The 22,626-nt window shown below is 37.4% G+C and overlaps 1 pseudogene across 1 annotated transcript; it reads right to left on the bottom strand.

Moving 5' to 3' along the window:
• Positions 1-626: 626 nt before the first annotated feature.
• LOC145125764 (protein ROH1D pseudogene) lies at positions 627-2,215 on the bottom strand (annotated as a pseudogene). The gene is made up of 2 exons (XR_013716147.1): positions 2,138-2,215; positions 627-1,863 (listed from the first exon to the last, which is right to left on the bottom strand). The product of XR_013716147.1 is annotated as a protein ROH1D pseudogene (transcript).
• Between the last annotated feature and the right edge of the window lie 20,411 nt (positions 2,216-22,626).

Here is a 22,626-nt window from a genome sequence, read left to right as displayed (position 1 = left end):
ATTAGCTGCGACGAAGAGGTATTAGCGGCGACATTAGGGTTTTAGCAGCGACACCCTTACGAGGGAAAAAATAGCGCCTTTTTTTTTGGAGCATTAGCGGCGATGCCGTCGCCGCCATTGATGTCGCCGCGAATACGTTGAGTGAACATCGTTTTCGGCCGTTCGATTTGGTCCAGATCAACGAACACGGTTAACCAGTTCTTTTTGACACGGATCGTGGTTTTCTACTATTAACGGCGACGCACACTATTAGCGGCGACACATAACGCGCAAATTACGTGTCGCCGCTAATAGTGTGCGTCGCCGCTAATGACGTCGCTGCTATTGCCCGTATTTCTTGTAACCTTAGTATGTGGAAACTAGAAACAAACTTTCTAGGGTTATTTACAACAATAAAGATCACGACTTTTATGTCTTTTATAACGACGATAGATGGATGGTGGGTCTTTTTCCACTAGTTCCACCATTTTAGGTCCCACTAACATTAGTGTTACGCAATCACCCTTATTCAGAATATCACAAAGAATGGAAAATTTAACATAAAACTTGAATCAACAAAAGAAGAATGAAAGAAAAGACATGTCATATATGAACTAAATTAGGAGCATCTAAGAATCAATGGCCTCTCAAAAAGATAGCATATGTTATTCATATAAAAAGCTAGCTAATTAACTATATACACAATTAATTACCTTCAAGAGATCCATACAATAGTAGATCTTAAAGATCATGACCTGGTAAAGATCTCAAGACCCTCTAAGCGAATGGACATGATTTCACGAAACACTAATCTCACTTGGCACTCCAATGGATGTAACCAATTCTCATACACATCATTAACCAATTCGACTTCATTAACTCCCAATTCCACTTTTGCCCTTTGTTCTTTAGTCAAAGAAAACTCATGAGCATAGTCAACCAAGTTTGCAACAAAACGAATGGATTTTTCCATCTGGTAATTCTCCTTTAGCAATCCAACATTGTTCTTGCTATCACGTTTCTTGAATTCATCCATGATTCTAACATAAATCAACGAAAATGGTGTACTCCATAAGAAATGTCTAGGTATGGATATATTAGTGTGGAGACATTTATCTTGAGAAGAAATCGCAGCCATTAATGCCCACAAAACAAACAAGTTAACAAAACTCATGGTGAAAACAACATTTGCAAGGCCACATGTGTTGGTGATTTCATGTGCTTTTGCCATTGACTGGAGTTGCTTACTTGTTGACCATGAACTAGGAACACTCCAAGAAAGAGATTTCGAGAGCCATTTATCACGATTGAGGTCTTTTGATTTTAAAGATTTGAGTTTGCTTGAAGAAAACCATCTAGAATCTTTACTATCATCATACATGATATTGTATAAATCTATCAATGCTTTCCTTGATCTTCTAAACTGCCCTTGACTTATAAGATTTTTGTGTTCAGAATTTAAGGCACTTGAAACAATCTCTAAGTACTTATGCCAATACTTCATCTTCTCAACCCCATAACAAATAGCGTTACATATATCAAGAGACTTGATACTCCTATTCAAGAACTCCTTAAGGGATTTATCTAAAGGAGGTTTTGTGAAATCTACCTTGTGCTTTGTTAGAATGGTTTTAAACTCTTGATGACAAGCAATGAAAGCTTCTAACAGGTTGGATAGCCAATGGAGGGAGAGAAATTCGTCATCTTGTGATTCTGAAAGAGCTTTGAATTGGCTGAAGACTTGATGTTGAAACGATTGGAGTTCATTGTCGAGATGAACATCAAACTCGCTGAAACTTTCCATGGAATAAACTTGATTGTATTCGCTTCCAAACCCAAAAATTGATCGAAGTGACTTGGGTGACATAGTTGCCATGCAGAACCCTAATCACGAATTATAAAAAAGTTCATGAAAAAATGAGTTCTTCACACGATCACTCGTGATGCACATGGAATTCAAGCACATTCACAGAACAATTCCCAAATTTTACACGAGTTAACGATCAAAATGGAAGAATTTTCAAAGACTCCGATCAGAAACAATCTACATTTCTAATTCATTCCAAGCAAAATTTTTATCAGATCTACAACAGAAATCAGAAAGATACGTGTAATAAAAAATAATCAAATGTAAATGGAAGGAGGAAAAAATTAATACCGCTTGATGTGATCACGGAATTACAAAGAGAAGGATTTGAAAGGGCTCCAAAATTGACGGAAACAGGGGATGTATGGAACCCTAGAAAACTAGCTAAAACCAAAATTATGGATTATGTTTGTTATTTATAAAAACAAATTACATACAAACCCCATGAAGTATTAAGTAACAACATTTTTAATCCTTTTACTATATATCATGCACCGAAAATGCAAAAACCCTTAAGATAAAAGCTCTTTCACCTTGTTTTAATTAAAGATTTTTATTAATTTGATTATCATCGTACGAGTGAGATGGCAAACGGACAACAAGATGTGCCGCTAAGACTTTTGTATGCTAAAGCTAATTTTTTTTGAAGACTACATCCATAGATCTAGGAGATATAACATTGTTATGCATGATCCGTTGTACTCTACTAAAAAGTTCCGCCTCATCCGACGCGAGGAAACCAAACGTATCAAATGCAATTGGTATGAAATCGTTTTGATTTTCGATGCACGATTTCTCATGTTTGGTGACTTTGCATGTAGTGGCTTTTAAAGCAGTTCGTCCCGCTGTGAAACCCCAACCCTCAAGCCTACGAGGGGGGATACCCCTGTAAGGTCCACACATGTGTGTTTCCCTCCAACTCATCCAAAAATCAAAACGTCAGCCGGTCTAAGGGTTGACTTTCCTTCTGTCGGGTCAGTCAAGAAATTCACAGGTGCCTCTTTCTTGGCGGAAACCCCGACACGCTTAAATATGTCAAACAAAACATCTCTAGCCATATCGTGTCTGTATTTCAACCTCGGGAGTTCTTTACAGTGAACTGCATGCTCTCTAAAAGAGTCCAAACATGTCTTGCGACACGCCGAACATATCTCGTTAGCTGAGAATATTAGAATCATGAGTAAGAGGGCTTTTGTCTTAAAAGAAAATGGAAGGATTACGAGGAAAACCAATAAGAAACTTTGTTCTTGAGTTTTTTTAATGAAAGAAATGAAAAGAAAAAAGAGGGATTTTGTCTTAAATGGTCCACCTGAAATTGGGCGGATTGGAAGGGAAACATAAAAAATTGACAATTTTGCTCTTAGTCTTTTCATCTTCAAAAATGTGCTTCATTGATGGACTTTTCAACACACAATCTTCATCACCCAAATTCAAATATGTTAATATTAACTCTTCTTAAAACATTACAAGAAAATGATCGGCAAAAAATAAACAACTATTTCAACTATTATATGTAATATTAATTACAAACTAGTATAGATTTAAACACACAAAGCAAAACACAAAAAAGATTATAAAAAAAGTAGTAAACACAAACATACAACACATAAGAACAAACACAATCTAATCAATCTTCTTATATGATTAATTGGATAAATGTGGTGCAATATTGTTAAAGCTGGGATGTGTCAAGTTGGTGACAACCTAAAAGAGAGAAGATGCATAAATAAAGAGAGAAGATGCATAGCTTAGGTCAAAGTGAAATGTTTCAAAACCAAAAACTAAAGAGAGAAACATAAAATCCAATATCACATGCAAGAGTATATATAATATGTTTGACCTTAAAGCAACTAATAATCGTTATTCAAAGACATTCAAAAGTCACTGTGAAAATGAAAAAATGAGAGTTTAAATTCATGTGGTGATTGAAAATATGTCTTTGTTATAATATATATATATATATATATATATATATATATATATATATATATATATATATATATATATATATATATATATATATAAACAGGATCGGGTGATAACTCTTTTTAAAGTGAGGACTCGTGAAGACACCTTAAAAAAATTGAAAAAAATCTAAAAAAATACAAATCATAAAATCGAGCATAGTACTATATCGGAGAAAAAAAAATTGGAAAAATTTTTTTGGATCATTAAAATTGAAGCATGGATCATTTTTATGATCCATGATTTAATTATAATGATGCAAAAAAAATTTCCATTTTTTTTCTCCCGGATATAGTACTATGCTCGATTTAATGGTTTGTATTTTTTTTTTAGATTTTTTTTCAATTTTGAAGGTGTCCTTACTTTAAAAAGAGTCCTCATCGGAACCGGATCATATATATATATATATATATATATATATATATATATATATATATATATACTCACAAACACACACACTAGATGTGTGTCTGCGCAAAGCAGCGGCGATAAATAACTTTTTTGACGAATACCAAATAGTTTTCTTATGGGGAGATAATTATTAGATTTTATTATTACATATTATGTAATAAAAAAATATCACTTTTAAATAAAATATTTATGTTTAGACCTTATATTTATATAGTATGTTAACACATTTGATGTAAATTAATTACACTTAGTGTCTAGTTTAGGAAATGTAAATTAGTTTATATACACGAATTTAATATTTTTAAATTGTCCATTTTTGGTACAAATTGACTTTCATAATAACATTCCTTAATTCAATTCTTTAAACTTTTGACAAGTATTAATGATTTTATTATGCATAATTGATTTGTACAAAAAACTTTGTAACTTATACCTTTTAAAATTCAACATATGACTAATATGCTTTATAATATATATATATATATATATATATATATATATATATATATATATATATATATATATATATATATATATATATATATATATATATATATATATATATATGCTAGGGCTCATGCGAAAATGCAAACAATTTGTGAAAACGCAAAAACAATGATAACCTATGAGATTTTTTTAAGTTAATAAATCGTTAATACATATCTTTCCCATAAGACCAAGGTAAACAAGTTTTAGCTAAACATTATTAAATCGGAGTAATTCACAAAATGCAGAAACATGTGGTGTGTGCTCTGCAATCATCTCGAGCCCTTCCATTTGAAAACTGGGGTACCTAAAACATAAACTGAAAACCATAAGCACAAAGCTTAGTGAGTTTCCCACAATACCATGCAACGTACAACCACATATTATCATGCAACATACATATAGTTGCCATGGGCTCCCCCCATGGTCTTTATCTGGAATGCCATGGGCTCCCCCCATGGTCTTTACCTGGAATGTCATGGGCTCCCCCCGTGGTCTGATATCTAAATGCCGCGGGCTACCCCCAGGGTCTTCCATGAAATTATCACAGAGACAACTAGCATATCACATAACACATAATGGTCCAGCATTGGTGCCTTCGACTAATGGATATAGTGAGAAGACTCACCTCGCACTGCCGAATCAAACAGAAAATCCTTGGTTGCTGGCTGACAGATCCCCAAACTATCGAAGTCAAAACAACACCCAATCAACAATTGGGTTCCAATCCATAACCATAAATCCATTATTAGGGTAAATGACCAAATTACCCCTCACCTACTTTTGGACCTAGACTTAGGCCCAAACCTAATAGTCCACAAGGCCCAAATACCAAAAACTACCCAAGGGCCAATCCATGGCCCAATTTTCCAAATTGGGCCCAAATCCATAGTAGGCCTCCACAAATAAATATCAACCCAAAACTTGATGGCCCAACAGGGCCCAAAACAACAAAGCCCAAAAGATTGCCCAAACTGAAGCCCATAAACCGAAATCCCACTCTGTTGAGTACGCAGGGCGTACTCAGCTTATGCACTAATCGTACTGGCTTAAGAGCTTGTACGCTGCGCGTACTGGCATTTAGAGCTTGTACGATGCGCGTACAGGATTATACGCCCAGCGTACTCCTCCTGTTTGACCAACTCTCAATTCTAGCTCTTAATCCATTATGCCAAGACGTCCAAAACCTCAGAATGGCTAAGTATAAGTAACTTGATCCATAAAGTCGAATGCTTTAATCCTTTGCATGGTTTAATGAAGCTCAAACACCAAAGATGAATTCCAAAAGGTTAAGATCACTCCAAAAATATCTTAAAACTTCTTAACACCTTAAGACCTCAATCCAAAATTCTAGATCTGATTTCAAGGGACTTCTTAAGTCATAAAGTTTCCAACTTTATGAATTAGCATAACTCAATGGGACCCAAATCAAAACCCTAAGTCCCAAACTTCATCAAATGACTACCAAATCATGCATGGAAGATTTATACCCATCAAGATCCAAACTTTATGACTCCATAACCTCAACAAGGACCAAATATGAAGCTCAAATGTTCAAAAGTAACTTCTACTAACAAGAACCACCTCAAAGGGACCAAAACCATGACAAAATACCACTTAGCTAGATCTACATGAATGAGTTAACAAGGTTGATACTTTATACCTACAGAAGATAGATCTAGGTGCACAAAGCTTGGATCTAAAAGCTCAAAGTCAAGCAATGACTCTTCAAGAAGTTCATTCTTCCTCCTCAAGCACCAAAACACACATAAATAGCTTTGAAGCTCTAAAATCACTCAAATGGAGGCTAAGGGTCAATTTCTAGGGTTTAGAGGGATGGAGGCTGAAGATATTAGGGTTAGGTTATGAGATAAGGAGCATAAATAGGGTCCAAGACCCTAAAATAGGGTTTGGGTTTGATTGGAGTACGCCTAACGTATATATGGTACGCCCACCGTACACCGAAGAGCACCCGCGACCATCCTGGTTAGTACGCCCAGCGTACGCCAAGGTACGCCCCACGTACGCTTTGTGTACGCCCCGCGTACCCGGCTAAGCCTGAAAACCACCAAACTTTCGAAGGCCATAACTTCTTCCTTATAATCCCGTTTCCGGCGATCCTTATATCCACGGAAAGGTAACGAGAAGCCCTACACTTCTATTAACTCATACCATCCTTAAAACCTTCTGAACAAAAATCCAATTTCCATATAAGCCCGGACTGACACTTTAGCGAAATACCCCTAGGTTCCAAAACACGAACCGAACACCCGGATCACTTCAAATACATCACTCGCACCTAAATGGGCCTAGATCTTACATTTTCAAAGGCCCTAATCCTTATGATGACCAATCTTTGGGCCACAGCCTCAAATTAGGAATGGATTCGGAACAGGGCGCTATAACTCTCCCCCACTTAAATTAGATTTCGTCCTCGAAATCATTCATTACCATCCCTGGCATGCCAGACAACCTGAGAAACACGACCACAATCCCGATAATACCACAGCCTCCCAAGGCAACCGAAACCAACCCTAACAGAACTCCCTAACCCTAAGAGAAATGAATCCTTAGTCCCTTGTAGAAGGCCACATATACCCTTCCGAAACCTGAAACCTACATTGGTCTGACTCCCCGACCGACCGCCCCTGCTGAACCATTACCGTGCCAATTCCTTATCGAATAACAGACTAAAAAAAACACATCCAAGCCTGATTATCTTGATGCAACCAATGGAAACAAAGTCACTGACCATAAAAATCGGCAGGGCACTTATACTTGACTGAAGGCTCAGATAATCCTTCGAGTAGAGGATTCATCCCTGCAACGGTTAGACTCAAACGAGAGTTGCGCAACAAGGTCAAATCACTTACTCTGAGATTATTTAATCCAAACTGCAAGTGAATTAGCATTTCCGGAACAACAAGCTACTCCACTCACACACGAATCCCAAAACACTGATACTGCCCGAAACATCGCACTGCCTCCTAGCTGCTTTCTAAAGGAAGCCGAGGCCCCCGTGGTACCAACTTGTCTGCTAACTATCTGAGACACCGGACTCCTACCCGGTTGCTGGGTCGAAAGACACACATACCCAGTCGCCCCAGGTGACTCCCAATAGAAACCTTATTTGGCGATAATTGCCCAAAACCATCTCGTCACCAAATCCACTGCTAAAAGAATGCTACCTGACCAACTATAGTCTTATATCATACCCGATCTCCAGCGACCTACCATTTCCTGATTCCAAACATGTTGTAGCCCTCCCACAGATAGAACCATCCCATGAAACAACACAATGGATTGATCTATCATCAAAACTAAACCCATTCATTACCCTTGAACCCTACGATTGATGCCTCGGGCATATAGATACCCCAAATCTTATTCCATTGAAACGAAAATCCTGCACAAACACTCGCGATACCTGACTCGAGATCTTACCCAAAGACCAATACAATACTCAACTTATAACCCGTGGTCCATAAATCCGCACTTGCATTTCACACCAAAACCTTCTGATTCCCGACAACCCCTCACTTGACCGGTCTATAAATGTTCCCAGACCATCTCTGAGACTACCAGTATCGCACCTAGTCCAACCACCAGGTTCCTAAGAGTCCAAACAACAAGGCTACCCAGCCTATAAACCCCTTTGTGCCACACACTGACCACACCATCGATCCTGCAACTCAAAATCCAAAGCCTTGACCCAACGGTCTCTACCAGGACCCACCTGAACTACCATAATCACACGGGCCTCGCCCACGAGTCCTACTCATCTAAATCTATACAGGCCCGACTCCGCCCCGGACCCCAACGGTCCTCGACCCAAAACAGAGAAATATTCCTCGACAATCCTGACTGGCGTGCCCAAGGCACGAACTGATTCCCCATCACGCTCGACCATCTCTAATAATAGTTTACCTCGAACTAGTGAATGCTACGATCCCATCGTAGTCTTACAACACATCAACCAACCATGGTTACCACCCATGGCCTTGCCACACCCTAACCAACACAACTCCACGCATCCTGAGTCGAAACCTGTATCCAACTGCATCCCAACAGATGTTCGGGACAAACTTCAAATTCTGAAGCCCTTAACCTGGACTCAATCACAAGTCTACTACGAATAATAAAGGAGACGCCAACCAGCGGTTGGAAGTTTCCTGAATTCCCAACTACACAACCTCCATCTGAATAGTCACTTGGGTTGTCCCTCTCCCTCAGGCCAGGATGTGAAACTTGCCCTAGCTCCACACCCTTCCTAACTTCCGGAGATCTGGATCGATCCTCCCCCACTTGGATTCGACAAATCCCTCTTTCACCTCTTAGTTCTGATGGATCTCCGTGTTGGATTAGTGTCTAAGTCCATAACTATAATTGGTATGTACTTGACCCGACTCGGCATGGTCCATTTGGGTTGCATGGCATCGGAACATTTGGATAGACCGTTTATGAGGAAAAGACATTTTGTGACATATTAATATATTATAAGTTCTAATATATTAATATGAAATCATGTTATTTAATTAGTATTGATCAAGAATTAATTTGGACTTAATTTAGTGATCAAAAAGAGACTAATTAAATATATGGGGATTGATTGTGTAAATCATTCATTCTTATATATGTGGGCTTATGATCCAAGATTCCTTTATGTTGGGTTTAACCCATGTGGTGATCCATGGATACTCCATGGAGGTTAAAACCCATGGAGCATAAGGAATGGGTAAAGTCATGAGTTACATGGTGTAACTCTAATAGCCACACTATATAAGAACCCCTTTAGTTCAAGAAATTGGCACTAGTGATACATATTTTGAGGGCTAGCCGATTTGAACATGTATGTCTTCTTCTCATGGTTATTCCAAGAGTTCATGATGTTGTGTGAACCATTTGAGGTGTCACACTTGGGGCACTAGGCTCTCAAGCTTCATGGAGTCAAGCAACAACAACAAGGTATGTATTCTATCTATTTTAGTATCCTAGTATCAATGTTTTGGTATGCTAGTTAGGATAATACCTTGGATAATCATATTTGCATGTATAATAGAGAAAACATAGATCCAAGGTATTTAGGGTTGCATGTACGCTTAGGAGTGTTAGAATGCTCAAAACCCATCAGTGGTATCAGAGCCTAGGCTTGTTTTCAATTATACTTGATGCAAATTGCTGAAAAATGTTGAAAAAGTCGAATTTCGGGCATTCTGGGCACTGGACTCGCCGAGTCCACTGATGAACTCGCCGAGTCCATGAAGAAAATCATCCTACTCGGCGAGTAGGTTGATACACTCGACGAGTAGGAGCCCCTGACAGCATATCTTCGAGTTTTTTAGCTAGAAATGGACTAGGAACATTACCATAAGCTGTTTTTGAACCTATAATCCTGTTTTTGATGTGGTAATGTTCATACTAATCCAATTTCAAAGATAATTGTCAATAGATTCATGTTTTGTATTAGTTTAGTGATTAGGCTAATTACATGAAAAAGTTTGATTAAATTATCTTGTTCTTATGAGTTGCTTAGATTAATAGAAAAGTTAATTGATTATGTGTTTTCAATCCATTTTAATCTAAGAGTTGATTCTAAAATGTGTTTTTGTAACTTGTCCTCAAGTTATATGAAAAGTCACATTTAAGTTTCATAAAACTCATAAAAGTTGGTAATGGTTACAAAAATGAAGAGTCTTGTCCTCAAGTTATGGAGGTTCAAGAGTTACTTCATTAAGTAATAAAATGTGTAACCTTAATTAATTCCATAAATTACAAAATAAAGAAAAGTTACATTCTTTTATTAGTTTAAAGTCTTCCATAACTTGTCCTCAAGTTATGGAACTTGAAGAATTTTTTTTAATTAAAACTACTTTAAACACATAAGTTATGGAATTAATTAGTTTTGAATAGTTTCAAAACTTGCCCTCAAGTTTTGGAATTTGAAAAGTTTTCTCTTATGAATACTTTAATTCCAAGTTAGCCCTTATAATTTTAAAAGTTAAAATTCAAACCCTTATACTATTATTATAATTTTAATTATATAGATATGTATAAGATAAAGTCAATCTTACCGTTAGTAGGCCTCATTCACGAAGCCGATCTATAAGGGGGTATAAGGTTACTGCCTATAAAATGGCAGTTTAATAGGTGTCCACTCTCACCCACCGCTTCCTTGACTGGTGGAGGGTCGTTAGCCGAACGGGTAGGAAAGGACTATAATTCTCCCTTCATTAAAAGTATTAATGATAAATACTAAGTAACTAAACACTTGTACATTCCCAATCTTAGTTACTTAGGAAAATGTGAAAAGGTGCTAACCCATGAAATTATACTTTGTACCTTACCAAGTCATTAGTGGAGCGTGTGTGGTTAACTGGCACACTAATAAGGACTAGTAAGAGTGGCAAAGGGTAACTTGACTCTATTATAGATCGGTGGAGCGTGTGTGGTTAACCGGCACATCGATTAGGTGATAAAGTTAAGGGTACCAAGTCAATTTGCATGGTTATTCACACCTTGTTTGTGATCCTCGGCATCCCAGTCACAAACTTGAGAGGGCACAATCGAGATTCAAACATGCCATTGAAAGTTCAATGTATCTCAAAAGATCTAGGAGTTTCAAATCCAATTAAAACTTAATTATATTTCGTTTTTCATGGTGGAAATTGGTAAATCGTCATTTACCTACCTTCAACTATTTTATAACTTGGATTACGGCATCCCTCTTCCAGTTATAAATAGGTTGTTGGGTCCTAGCCTTAATATTTCATATTGGGTGTTATATTAAGGACTTTAAATCAACTCTCTTGAATATCTCCCAAAAGATGATCTTCCCAAATCTCTTGAAACAAGCTTTCCTAAATGAAGATGATGTCCCATGGAAATCATACTTCTTTCACCTCCTCCAATTATTCTCCCTAACCCATAAGTTCCTGAAAAGTTTAAGGTCACTTAAGCAAAGGTCTATATGTGATCACATCTTGGAGATGTAGTCAGATATTGACAAGTCGGGAGAGTTGGGTGTCAAAGTCTTGAGAAAGTTGGTGACTCAACTATTTTCTAAGTCACATAGTGAGTTCCTTTGGGACTCCTATGAAACAGACTATGACAAGACCCTTAATGATCTTATCTATTTGCTAAGATCAACTTCCTAAAACTTTATGGACATTGACAATGATGATATTGGATATCCAGTAAAGCTCTCTCTTCCCAATGGAAAGGGATCGGCCATAGTCAACTCGGTTGACCAAATGGTAAAGAGAACGGCTAACTCTGAGATAGTCCCATTATCAAGGGTCTATTGCCAAAGAAAGGGGCATTGGTTGCGAAGCTGCCAAATTTACCTAAGGATATTAAAGTCAATAAGTTTGACTCTACTTCGGGTAAAGTCCACTATCTAACTCTGCTAAGTTTCTATTCTGAGATTCTTGATACATGATGTGACTGGGTCACATGTTGATGTTTTAAGAATCAAAGAAAAAGTGAAGAAACTTAAAGAAAGAATATGCTGAATCTGATGGCATAGATGGATTTCTATCGCATAGTTTGAAGATCGGATTCTTGAGCTACTTCTTAAGAGTTATGATATATTGCTTAGGAATAAATAACAACAAAGTTTTCATGTGCTTTTGCATTGTAAGGATAGTTTTTCCGCAAAGTTTTAAAATAAAAGAAATTTTTTTTTGATTTTATTTATTTTAAAATATCCTTACAATGGCATTTGTGAAAACTTTTGTTGCTTATAAGATTCCATTAAAGAGCAAGAGTGGAAATATGAATTTGATTCTTTCATTTGTGGTAGTGTCTAAATTTACCAAATAAGGAAAGATTCTCATCACCTAAGTTTCAGTTGGATAGAAACTTGGAATCATGCAAGTTGAATAGCATGATGAATAAGAACTTTCAAGCATTGGAAAAATTAAGACTAACTACTTGTTCACATGGATGTGTGAGTCAAGTAAAGGATCGAGTACACATTCTTGTGCACTGATCAAGCCCACCACAAATAATCGTTAAGACTATTCGTCATTATTTACTAAAATTCAGTAAATATGGTTATACTTACAAGCTTAAGTGTAATTCTGAGACATTGGAAAAGGTTTCAATGTATGGCAGAGCGAATAAGAAGAATCAACTTAGGCAGAAAGATAAAAGTTTCTCAAATCTGAAAAGATGGGAGAGTACTTTAGTATCATGTTATATAATCATCTTAATGATTAAGAGACCTTATCACAATTCATCCTCTAAGTGCATTCTGGTAGCTAAGAAGAGGAGCTATGAATTGTTGAAGTGGTTAAATCAAGAAGATGATTTATACTTCGTTCCAAAACAATTCTTAGAGTTATACTCTAAGATTGTAACTTGAGTGACATGTCTTAAAGAAGGTTTAAAACACTTGTCAAATGTAAGAGTAAAAGTTTTCTACTCTTGTACATTTGAAATTGGTAAGTTGTGATGTTTTGGATAAAACAAAGACCAACTAAGGCCAATTGTGTGAAGTGTTTGTCTTGATTAGAATCCACACTATCTATTGAATATCTGACAAGAAAGTCTTATATGTCAAGAGGACAGTGGGAGTCTTAAAGGTCTTGAAAGTCTCAAGAACTAATCAAGAATAAAACCTGAAGTTCTTCACTAGCACACGACTTGAGGTTTATAATCTATCGTGTCGGCATGTCTGTGCCTATTCAAGTTGGCTTTGCATAGGAGTTCTGAGAGTTCTCAATTGGTTGCACAGCTAATTGGAAGCAATGGCAGACCCTTGAGCTGCCAAATGGCAAGAATTTAAGATTGCACAAGTTTAATCCATATAAGTGTGGATTTGTCAGTAACCTTGTCTTGTGATTATGGTTTTGACAAAATTCATATGGATAGGAACTCATACACCATAAAATCTAAGTGTCATAAGGTTTCTCTCCGATTCATGAAAATGATGGTGAGGAAACACTTTCACTAAGTAGATTTTAGCTAGATAGCAATTGTGATATTTGCATTCTCAAAGTCGTTAGTGGAGCGTGTGTGGTTAACCAGCACACTAACATGGACTTGTGAGAAGTGGTAAAGGTCTAAACAATCGAGACTATGATTACGGCATCCCTTTTCATAGTTCTTAAAATTGTTTAGACACACCTGTGAGCTATCTAAGATAAGGTGTATGATATTGATAAAGTTTTATCAAAGCAATCTAGTATCAGAAATCTGAACTTTGGTAAGAAAGTCAATAAAGTATTGATTTCTAGAAGTCCATCTGATTTCTGATTACATGTCAAAGCTAGTGGGAGCATGAGTGTTATGCTAATAATCATCATGTTAGTGGGAGCATGATAATTATGATAAAGATTGCAAGTTAGCAATGTTAATTATAGAAAACAAAAGTTTCAATTCGTGAGGCTGCAGGGGTTGAAAAAGTTGTTTTGCTATAATTAAGGGAGACGAAATTATACTTCATTTCAATTCTAAAAGCTTAGATTGAGGTTTTAAGTCGTATTTAGTCAAGGATATATATATATGAATTTCATGTTGGAATGACACAACATAAGGAAATTCTATATATGGGTCCATTATTTGCGTTCTAAAATTCGATTATGATTACGGCATCCCTTTTCATAATCTGAATTATGAGAAATTGGCAAATAGAAATGGAAATGTTATAGCAAAAGACTGGTTTAGTCTTTATGTGAGACATCGTAACTCGAGTCCCATATGCTTCGGATATAGGATCGATTACATGTGCTATATTTATCCTTTCTAAAATTTTCCAAATGCCTGGGGCATTAAGAAGGGAAAATGTCTAGAACTGGATATGACTAAAAGGATTAAGTAATTGTCGAGGACAATCTAAGGTTTAACAAAGATTGGTTGCTCAAGGACAGTTGGAAGTATAGTGATAATTCTGGAAGGACCATATTGACATAATCTGTAAGGAGGCAACTCTTGTTCAGAAGTGATAGTCAAAATGGAATATGGAAATGTTTCAAAGTTGGAAATTATTCAATCTGTGTAAGATTAGGAAACTTAATGCAAGAAGGATGTTTCCAAGGAGTTGATCTCCTTGGAATGCTCTGTAATGGTTGTTGTCAAGTCTTTCTGACTCTGTGCATAATCATTACAGGAGGATCAATGCATATAAGTTTAGAATCTAACAGATTTCAGTAAATGGCATGAATTTGGAATTCTTGCATTTGCAGTAAGGATTTGGGACTGTGAAAGAGGATCATTGGAGTTATGTTCAATTGATCTAATTCACAAAGTGAAGATCATAGACAAACATAGTATGCATACTTGGTGTATGGCATGACTAGTGTTTAGAAAACATAGTGTACATGCTTGGAGCATGGGACAACTATTGTTTTAAATTCAAGAATAAAGTTGATAGCTGAAATAGTATACAATGAATAATGTGTAATCATATGGTGATAAATAAAAGGTGTTTTATTTATGTTCATAGGTTTTGATACCATATTAGATTCTATTATTATTGTGTTTCATTTTGCATGTTTTGACTTCCAGAATAACTAGGTCGTTCTTCCTGATTGACTAAGTTATTCAAACTATCCACAGTCGGTCATATGTTGGAAGTAGATATGAATCAAGACTGTCATGGGTTGGCTTGTAGAGGTCTAAGATGTTGGACAAGGGGCTACAACACTCATGAGTGCTCATAAGTTCTGAGTATTGGATTCAACCCGCGCTCATTGGAATCACTTCATGGATTTTATCACGAGTGATCATGAGACGATAATATCTTATATTCTTCAAACCTAGAGATATGAGTTGTTACTATGAGTTGGTTATACATTGATTGCACGAAAACGCATTGGTAACTCGATGTTATAAAACGTGCCTTTGTGTATGATTCAACAAGTAGTAGAACAAGCCATATGAGTTGAAGTTTATCCATTCCTTTTACCTTCGGGATAAAAGCGATATCTGTGGGCCCCTCGATGATTTGATGATGACAAATGGAAGTGCTCGGCCGAGCCAGGACTGATTTGATTTGTTCAATTAGTCAGTCGTCATAAATCGGAAATCGGGAAACAACAAATGGACAGAGAGAATGATTATAATCCATGTCTCAGTCCATATGATATCTAGAATGGAGGAATATATGATCCCTTATCTAATGGACAAGTCATTGACAAAGGTCAGAGTTCATCTACAAGGTCAGAGTTTGACAGCGGCTTTTGAGAGCTACGATTGCCAGTTGGTTCCTGAAGTCATACGCAATAATAGTTTTAGACTTATCCAAGTGGGAGACTGTTGGATTAGTGTCTAAGTCCATAACTATAATTGGTATGTACTTGATCCGACTCGACATGGTCCATTTGGGTTGCATGGCATCGGAACATTTGGATAGACCGTTTATGAGGAAAAGACATTTTGTGACATATTAATATATTATAAGTTCTAATATATTAATATGAAATCATGTTATTTAATTAGTATTGATCAAGAATTAATTTGGACTTAATTTAGTGATAAAAAAGAGACTAATTAAATATATGGGGATTGATTGTGTAAATCATTCATTCTTATATATGTGGGCTTATGATCCAAGATTCCTTTATGTTGGGTTTAACCCATGTGGTGATCCATGGATACTCCATGGAGGTTAAAACCCATGGAGCATAAGGAATGGGTAAAGTCATGAGTTACATGGTGTAACCCTAATAGCCACACTATATAAGAACCCCTTTAGTTCAAGAAATTGGCACTAGTGATACATATTTTGAGGGCTAGCCGATTTGAACATGTATGTCTTCTTCTCATGGTTATTCCAAGAGTTCATGATGTTGTGTGAACCATTTGAGGTGTCACACTTGGGGCATTAGGCTCTCAAGCTTCATGGAGTCAAGCAACAACAACAAGGTATGTATTCTATCTATTTTAGTATCCTAGTATCAATGTTTTGGTATGCTAGTTAGGATAATACCTTGGATAATCATATTTGCATGTATAATAGAGAAAACATAGATCCAAGGTATTTAGGGTTGCATGTACACTTAGGAGTGTTAGAATGCTCAAAACCCATCACTCCGACCCGACTACCAGAAATAGCATGAACCGCCTATAACATTTGCTAATAAATACTAGTGTTCCATTGCTAGCCAAACTCAGGGATCGCCCAACTCATGAAACCCTGAAGAATGCTCCTGAAATCTTAGCCAATCTGACAAACCAAATCACCTTCCCCGATACCATACCAACTCTCTGAGTCCTTATGCTGGTGACTAAAAACCATAACCCTTGCCCTAATTTGAAAAAATTTCACCCCAGTTCCATTCTCAAAGAATTATTGAATCCTAATCGACTGCAACCTGAACAAATATGAAACTCCCCTGACATTTCCCATGACTAACAACTCACGCAACTGACACCACCCTCTCCCAGCTACCACTTCTTTCCTAGCAACGGTAATGTTTGAACCCCACTGTTCTTCCATAGGCAACTGCCACTCCTACCATAACAAGAACAAAAACCATTGAACCCGAAACGAAGATCTTCTATACAAAACCCCTGAACCGATCTCGACCAAACCCAAAATATCAACCGAACACATTGGAATCCGCTACACGAGATACAACCCCTTAATAACCTAATAATGATTCAAGGCGTGCAAAAGACATTAAACAATTCTCGAAGGTATATCCCAATAATAACAGAGAATTAAACCAAAGATAACACTTACCCAACACAATATAAAATTCCAAGCAACATAAATATTGATAACAACCGAAAGGATAGCAAAAGATAACATACCCGCAAAATCACCTGCTGGAGCACGGGCCTCCCCTGTCTGACACTGCAATAACTGGCTCCTTTCTGCTGGGGCTCTTTCCCTACCCTCACAACTATCAGAGACCTGGAAAAAAAAATAGTCGGAGCAGGTACACTCACTGCTCCTCTCCTCATCATCGGACAGACGACCCTTTTGTGGCCCACTTGGTCGCTGAGAAAACATAACGGGCTTGCCCCCTGAGGATAATCTCTGCTGACACGATCAATCCTGCTACACTTGTAGCAACCTATATGTAACATCCTGACTCCCAGGTATAATATTTAATGAAATTTGCATTCGTATTTCAGAGCAACTCGACGAGTTAGATGCCCCAACTCGCAGAGTATAGGAGTTAATGGTCGCGTGATTTTTAGAGTTTACTCGACGAGTTGGAGGACCCCAACTCGACGAGTAGGTGTTGAGTGAGAAAACCCTAATTTTTAGGGTTTGTGTCTTATTTAAAGGACCTTAAGCCTCCATGTCCGCCTCCCTTGTCACTCTAACACTCTGTGAGAAACCCTAATCAAGCTATAACCTTGTATGAGAGAAAGAGAGGCTAATCTTGTGTGTTCTAGTGCACTTTTAGAAGGAGGTTGGAGAGCATCAAGGCTTGGAACGAGGAGGGACTTTTGGATCCAGTGTTCTTCAGTGTTAGCTTCTGTTTGGAGGTAAAAAGCTACCACCTTGATCATTTCTTTTGTTAGATCTCTTTCTAGGGAGTTTTAGGGCTTTCTCCCATCCATGTTTTGGGTATTGAGTCATTTGAGCATGACATGAAGTTGAAACATCAGATCTGGATTGAATGAGGTCCCTTGAGTCCAAAGCTCTAAGCTTTATCAAGCTAGAGACAAGCTTTTGTGCATTAAACCCCATATAGATCTTATTATGGCATTTCGAGCCCTAGATGCCATGCATGGGCGTAAAGCTTGCATCTTTACGTGGTATTTCAGCCTTGGGAGGCTAGATCTAGAGTTTGGGACATTATTTCTGCTTAGAATTGTCAGAATGAGAATTGGTCTAGAGGGACTCGACAAGTGCATGAGCCAAATCGACGAGTCAGTAAGGGTTTCCCCGATAGTCTGAACGCGCTACAACTCGACTAGTTGGTGAGCCAACTCGGCGAGTTGAGTTGGAGTTTTCCCGATTTTCTGAGGATAGGGGGAGCTCGACGAGTCACATAGGTGCACTCGTCGAGTTTGGTCAACATGGACTGTTGACTCAAGTGTTAACTTCCGTTGACTTTTAGGGTTTGGTCAATTGTGGACTTTGGAGACCATGGAGGGGTAAAATGGTCTTTTCACCCCTTTTGAGATCTAGTAGAGGAGTTAGCTTAGCATCTCGAGTGGTTATTACAAATTGCTTATTAGAGATAATTATGTTATGTAAGCGGAGTCTAGACTGTTCGTGGGGTACTAGATCTACTTGCTTACTTACGAGGTGAATCTTCTCACTATACTTACCTGAGTGGTAATGCTGTGTAACCGGAGGGTTATTTGAGTTATCGACCAGAGGGTCCTATGTGCTTATATTGAGTTATGTGATATTATGCATCTTGTCTGTGTGATGTATGCTATATTATTCTATGTATTACTGAGATAGGACCAGAGGGTCTCCACTGAGATACGTGACTGGAGGGTCCGACTCGAGCTGTGAGACCGGAGGGTCTTCACTGAGACACATGATCGGAGGGTCCACACTAAGCCGTGAGACCGTAGGGTCCTCACCGAGACGCATAACCGGAGGGTCCATGCCGAGCTATAGCCATGAGAGGCTTATTATTTGTGTTTGTGGTATTTTGGGGAACTCACTAAGATTTGTGCTTACAGTGTTGTTGATATGGGCTTATTTAGTCATAGAAATCATTCATTATCTTATTAATTATTGTTGATTTTATATCATTTTATGGACAAAAGGTACTTAATTAGCTTAATATTTCAATTTCAGCAATAAAAGACATGCTCGGGTTAAAAAGGAAGAGGATTGAGTGATTGGAAGCTTGGAGATTGAAGACTGAAGAAAGAAGGATGTTATTGGACAGCTTGACCCCTCGTCAGTGTTTTGTCCATATCTCATGAACCGTAACTCCGATTGACGAGATTCAAAATGTTCTGAAAACTAGACACAATTTTAGACGACTTTCATGTTTTGAGAAAATGTTGATTCCAAGAGAACTCGACGAGTTGACCCAAAACTCGACGAGTTGGTCAGAATGTTCCCGATTCGAAGATGCCTTTCCATACACGCTGTATACGCGGATTATCGAAAAAACTCGACGAGTTGGTGGTGAAAACTCGTCGAGTTGGCCCTGTTTTCAGAATTTATATATAGAAATGCTTCTCATTCGAACCCTAACACTTTCTGGAGGCTAGCTGCGATTATTGAAGACCAGAAGGGTTCTTGAAGCTTCAATTTTCGAGATTGCAACATAAGAGACAATTTAGAAGAGAATCAAAGGCAAATAATCATTCTTCTTTTCTTAATCTTTGTTTTGAACCATGTTTGAATCATTAGATTTTGATTTTAGGTTATTACTTGCTATAGATATGAGCTAAAAGCTTTTTACTTCTGTTTGGATGAGATAATCTTATGAACATGGTTTGATTGAGTGGTTGGATTAATATTAATTTGGTTATTTATCTTGTTAAGCTTGTTAAAGATCCTCATGTATTGATGATAAATATTTTTTGTTAATAAGTAAGTTATTAAGTTGTATGAACATCTTCTTGATTACTTGATTCATATAATTTTGAGAATACAAGATTATATGCCTAGGAATAGTGAACATGAAACTAGGGTTAACTAGAAAATATGTAAATCAATGTGTGAGCATGTGTGATGAACAACCACATATGAGTTGATTGAATTGAAAAAATTTGATTAGCTATTATTACAAGTCTTACTTGATACAAACTGAACACTAGGAAACTTGTTAGTTTAATCAACTGGCCACTGTTTGAATTAACTTTTCTACTAAAGGATTGGTAATAGTGAACATGAACCCAATCATATTAGGAATCGGTAAACATTGACATATTGATCCATTGCACTTGCCACGAAATCAACCATAGGAATAAGTGAATCAAATCTGAACAAAAGTCTCTTTTATCATTGAATCTAGTTGTCCTTTCTTGTTCTTCTTAATTGTTAACTGTATTTTGTTTGAGTGTTAATTGATTGTTTAAGTTTCTAGTCTTGCAAAACTAGAGAAACCCCCTTTTATATTGTTTTATTTAGATAATATTAGCATTTATTTTAATTGTTTACCGTTCCCTGTGTTCGATACCCTACTTACCTGAACTAAACTACTAATCGATAGGCACACTGCCTTTTGTGTGTTTGTTTTTTTTGTTTAAGTTAGTAGGATTAAAACTAGTACGTTTCACACACATCAGTTGTGTGATATGTGTTTCAGGTACTTCTCAGGATCACAGGAAGGTGCCGGCTTGATTTTAGACACTTGTTACAGATTATGTTGTGGATTCTGGGATATTATTAGTTGTTTTGTTGACTCGTGTTTTGACATTGATACATTGTGGTTTTGAGAACATGTGACATTGAGTTTTTATGTGATTTAAAAATGAATTTTTTTTTTGAAAATTTACGGTGTTACACCATACCCCTAGAATGGCAAACTCCCTCATGCAGTCTCCCGCACGTTCCACACTGACCCCAGCGCTGCTGGCCTCCTAATCGTTGATCCGAAGTCGTGGGTCTTTTCCTGGGACCCTCCCTTGCATACACCTGATCTAGCCCCCTCTTGCCTAGATGCTCCAAATTGATCTCTTGCTCACAGCATGAAAGAGTGCGAGCTCCAACGATATCCAAAACTTCAGCACGAATCATGCCTAAGCGCTCACCCACAATCTCCAAAATCTCATCCTTGACTGAACCAAAGATCACAGGATTGTGGTCCATAATACTGCGGATAATCTCTGACAAGATAAATTCCCGCATCTGCTCGCTCATCGGCTCAGTACCTGAACCTGAGCCGGAACCAGAACCTGAACCTCCTCCCTAAGCGCTCATCACCAAACCGAATTACAACATGCCAATAATCAGAACACACCCAAAAACCCTCCTCCCACAAGCTTCTTAGATTCTTCCAAGACTCTCCCCGATTAGAGTATGGATCCTGTGCTTTCAGTAGTATGGTCCCAATACTAACTTCCACACCTATCCATACTTTCCTCAAGAATCATCTTGAATCCTCTAAGTCACCTACTCAAACTAATGCAACAAAAATTCACTAAGTAGCACCAAAAAACCCACTGAAGCACCTCCTAGTCTCTCCTAGGTTCCCGACCTCACCCTGCCATCAGCTGCTGAAGAACTCCCTATAATGCCAGTCATCCACCTCGTGAATATAATCATATTCACTTAGTAGCTAACTCCCATTACTGAAGAGTTCCATAAAGCACAAAGCAAGCAGCATTCGTGCAGTAACACTCCAATCCATAAAACGATCATAGGACATTCAACCCACATACCACAACTCTTGCTATCAATTTCTACCCTCACAGGCGGCTGCCTTATGCATGTAAATTATACACAGAACATGATCAAGTAGATTGTTGAATGATAGACTCTACCCTAGGACCACAACCAGACAAGGAATAGAAAATAAGGCCAAATCAATTATTCTAGGGCTATAAGATCCTAACCGTATATAGTTTTTATAGCATACACTTAGCAGTTACTAATACCAATAGATATTTCCATTACGACATATCATCTAATACTCCCAAGACTACAAAGCATCCCACATATCAGGCCAATCTATCACTGAATCGTCAACTCTAGCATGCAAGTCTACAAGCTCATACAATAGACATACAAAGGCATCTCTACTAGCATTTTATCATGCAAAACTGAGCAGATTCTTAGCCTTAACTAGCATGTGATTCACAGATCAAATCATATCAGATAACACATATGGTTATTTTGGGAAAACTTACTTGAGCTCAGCTGATTGCATGTACCACACCCTTTTCTTATATTAGAAAACTCTTTTCTTAAAATACTTTTCTTTTGAAAAATTTACTAAATCCTCTGTAACATCCCAAAAATCATGGCCAAAAATTTCATTTTTAATTAAGTAATTTATAAAATAGTTTACTAAAAACATCATCAATATCATATC

This window comes from Lactuca virosa, chromosome 7, assembly GCF_052849685.1.
Source record: "Lactuca virosa cultivar CGN04683 chromosome 7, Lactuca_virosa_CGN04683_v6, whole genome shotgun sequence".
Classification (NCBI taxonomy): domain Eukaryota; kingdom Viridiplantae; phylum Streptophyta; class Magnoliopsida; order Asterales; family Asteraceae; genus Lactuca; species Lactuca virosa.
This window is presented reverse-complemented; position numbering and strand designations above follow the sequence as displayed.